A 4,413-nucleotide genomic window follows, 5' to 3' on the forward strand; every position below is an offset into this window, starting at 1 on the left:
TGCACCCACCCTGATCAATCTGAAATGCACACAGAATGATCAGTTTGATCCGATCAATCTGTAACACACAACCTCAGTTGTGGTCTGACAAAAAGAAGAAAGGACAGTGTGTTGTTTCAGTGTATTTTGGAATGATTTATTTGGAATGAATTAATTTAGTTATGGTGTGTGTGTGTAGATATGTACGCGGAAAGGCATATGAGGGTACCTGCGTATTTGAAGCATTTATTCTGGGCTGGAATGAAGACGACACAACGGGTTGAAAGCATTAACAGTTTTTTTGATTGTTATGTTGACAAACTGTAACACCCCCGATTTACTAACTTCAATTAAATAAGAATAATATATATACTTTATAAAAATTGCGGAAGCTTACACCTAAATCGGAGGTATCACCGCCACACTTGACCACATTGTCAAGTGCTAAGGCTTACAAAACTCAAACTATTACAACTCAATTACTAGGTGATCTATTTACAACTGTACAACTGTCATAAAAGACTAAACGGTAACACTTGAACTCCTTTAACATCTAACTGCAATCTTTCACGATCAATCTGCTCCAGTCATTTTGACTGCTCACCATAGAGGACAAATTCCAAAAGGATCGTCGCAGGGCCACCATAAGAAAAAGACATGGCCGCAAACACACATAGCAAATAAACACACACGTCAGCAAAAAACTGAGTAATCACCTGTTACAAACAGAAACATACTAATATAGAATAATAAAGGCTCATGTAAACAATGTAGTTTGAAACTACATTTCAAGTATGATCCCAAAGATGAAACTAACCCCAAACTCTATAAATTCTATAAGTCTTCTCTTCAATTGAACCTCAAATATATTTGATATGATCCTTTCGTCTACTAAACTTACTTCAACCAATAGGTGCCATATTTTCTCTTTGTCATATACCTAGCCTTGGACATGGGTAATTCGAATAATAAACCAACAAGTATAAAAACTTGAAACTCTCAATAGCTACTAGAAAGACTCTCTGAGTCAAGACCACTTTTGGACCAAATCCCACCTTTGGGGAGATTAAGAAAAATAAAGATTGTATCTTGCTCCTCTACTAATGGTTATTATCTCCTTACCAACATGCCAAGGATTACGGTCTACAACGCTGAGCCTCAAACCAATAATATAACAATTATTCTCAAACTTTTCTCACAATCTGATTAATACCCATTCTAGATACAATATGGCACGGGGTCCCAAAGTTAAACAATATTCGACCTTGTTTAAATAACTAAATTCTTCTCAACATAATTAATTTTAATCTCCCATATATTAATCAAGTCAGTACTCCATGCATAACATTAAGAAATTCTTTACGCATAAATAAGTACTTTGCCAAAGTTGTCAACAACTCATTCCTATCTAAACTAAATCCTTAATTATATATACCTTCGCTATACTATAGTAATGCACTCCAAAACAACAACTATTGTAAAAATCCTCCAATTATAAGACCATAAAAACAACTCTGTACCATATAAAAATTCCAATAACAGATGAACATAATAAGCATTTAGAAGCGCAATGCAAAACATCTGAATTATCATCACATGCATCATTAACAATTTATTTACGCATATACTTCAAACATAGTGTAATTAATATATATTTGAAAAACTCGATCGACTAGGTGAACGTGATTACTTCTCGAGATGAATTATACATAATCGAACACCGAAACTAGTATGGAAGAGCATGCATACATGCGCGGCTCATTGGATCAGCTTGGAAATAGCTTAATTTATTTGCTCAATAAAAAAATGTAAGACACGGATAATATGGTATTTCCTCCGTCTTTTAATACTCGCAATGTTTGGACTTTTGCCACTATTCATATAATCTACTTTGACCATTCGTAGTGTTTTTTATATAAGATAAAACGTAGTCATGTGGGATCTTGTTAGATTCGTCTCAATGTGTATTTTCAAAATATCAATTTTTATAATTTTTGCATAAAGAGAATTTAAGATATAAATGATTAAAGTTGTGTATCGGCATGCGTGAAACTAACAAACGTTGCGAGTATTAAAAGACGGAGTAAGTATAACAAATAGATAGATTAGAGGAGATTGTGTTTTATCATACGAAAGTAATTGATTTTGATTATAATCAAAATATCAAGAGTGATTGAGAAAGATAGTTAGGCAAAATATGAGTATAATGGGTTCTCGCGCAAGCAGCGCACTAAAAGAGAGACAACGGCTTACCTCAAAGTTTTTGAAAGTAAGTTTAGGGTTAACGTAATATATATAGTTGCTCATAATAAAAGTCCTACTAAATTTGAAATAGCGTTTTAAAACTTTTCGAAAATATTAAAAGAGACTAACTAAAAATGGAAAATAATTAATTAATAATACTCATAACATCATTTTTCGCTATAAAATATATTTTACGAAATCATAAAATATCGGGGTATTACACAAACATACGCCTTTGTATGAGTTTGCCGAGTCGTACTGCGAAGCAATGGAGGGTAGAGAAAATGCAGAAAGTAAGGCCGATGAAAGCACGTCGAGAAATATAAGGCAAATTGTAACTGGTTTTCCAATTGAAGTTGTCTTCCAGAAATGTTATACTGATGCTAAGTTCAACGAGGTTCAAAGAGAATGTTCGAAAATTCTTTATGTCAATTGTCTTGGTAGGAAGATGTTGGATGATGCCGTGGAATAGTATAAGCTTGCTGATAGGGTTTGGGTTAAATCTAAATACTCTAGGAAGGTGATCCTAACGCAACGTAAGATAAATTACGTTGCGACTTATAATTATGTGACCAAAGAAGTAAGTTGTCAGTGCAAGCACTTTGAATGCCAAGAGATCATGTGTAGGCACATGATGGTTGTATATGATTTAAATAATCAAACAGAAGTCCCTGAAAATATATACTTCGGCGTTGGAGGAAAGATGTTGAACGAAAACACACGAAGGTGAAGGTAATGTACAATGACCCCTTGAAGACAGAGGCTGTTTGCAGGTCAGTTCTTGTTTCAATTCAAACTAAAATCATGTTTGTTGTGATTAGTTAAGGTAGGTTGATTATAATTATTTCTTGGTTGATGGTAGGGTGAATATATGTATTCCTTGGTTGATGTTGTTGTTGGTATAAAATGCTGTTTGTTATGATTAGTAAATGGTAGGTGATTATATATTGGTTTTGTGTCTTGGCCATGTTTGTAGGTATGATAAGTTGTATTCACTTCTTACCATCTTAACTAGCTATAATGTATGTTATATTTTCCAATATAAATGTAAAATACAATCTTTAAAAAATGGGTACATTTTTACATAAAATTAAACCCTACTAAAAGTAAAACCCGGAGCAACGCCCGGGCCACACACTAGTTTGACTAATAAAAAGTGTCATTTGATAATAATAAGTGCCATTTGATAATAATATGTGTCATTTGATGATAATAAGTGCCATTTGATAATAATAAGTGCCATTTGATGATAATAAGTTCCATTTGTTAAATAAAAAGTGCCATTTAATAACTAACAGAACTTGACCATTTGCTAATAACCACTTGACCATTAAAAAAGAGTACAATTATTTAGAGAAAAATTTGCTAATACCACTTGACCATAAAAAAAGAGAACAATTATTTAGAGAAAAAAAGGAAACATACTGAAATTACCATTGAAATTACGCATCCTTATGGACGACCACCTCCAGAATACTCACCATTCTCTAATCTATTTCGGTAACATACAAGATTAGGTGGTGGAGTTAGACTACGGCTAGGCCACACACCAGTGAATTCATCGTCCGGGAGTGCATAGTACGGGTTAGAGTTAACTAGCCACGTGATCTTTCCACCGTACGGTCCATAACTATATTCAAAGTAGGATATATATTCGATGGCATTCAGGTTTAATGGTCGAGATGGAGGCATAAGTTCTCTAGTGATTGTATCGGGTTTAACACCAACTCGGCGTGCTATTCTGGTGACGATTCCACCAATTGTTAGCATTTCGGGACCTCCGTCACCTACGGTAGAGGACTCTGCTGTTTGATACTAATATTCTTAGTTAAGATGTGGAGGGTTTGTTGTTTGATACTGATATGGAGTAATGTGATTATGTGAGAGGGTTGATATATATAAAAATATGTAACACTTGTGTATTTTATCCAATGTATTACACCTGGACCTTGACACCCATGCAGTGGTGCTTGGAAATAGAGACCCAATTCATATCACATTGTTTGCATGTGTGACCAACGAATAGATGGTTTTTGCATGTATTGGGAACCACTATTTCTGCATGTCTTGGGAATATGTTCCCGTGCAAATTGATTCTGCTTGCATGTATTGGGAATATGTTCCCGTGCAAATTCGTGAAAATCTACAAAACATTGGAAAAAGACATTCAAAAACAATTGAGTGATGTAT

At 34.2% G+C, this 4,413-nt stretch overlaps 1 long non-coding RNA gene across 1 annotated transcript; it reads right to left on the bottom strand.

The window, feature by feature from the left end:
- Window positions 1–334: 334 nt before the first annotated feature.
- Window positions 335–4,189, bottom strand: LOC130461079 (uncharacterized). The gene is made up of 2 exons (XR_008921402.1): window positions 3,658–4,189; window positions 335–575 (listed from the first exon to the last, which is right to left on the bottom strand). It is a non-coding gene; the product is annotated as an uncharacterized lncRNA (long non-coding RNA).
- Window positions 4,190–4,413: the final 224 nt, after the last annotated feature.

Source organism: Spinacia oleracea, chromosome 5, assembly GCF_020520425.1.
Source record: "Spinacia oleracea cultivar Varoflay chromosome 5, BTI_SOV_V1, whole genome shotgun sequence".
Classification (NCBI taxonomy): Eukaryota; Viridiplantae; Streptophyta; class Magnoliopsida; order Caryophyllales; family Amaranthaceae; genus Spinacia; species Spinacia oleracea.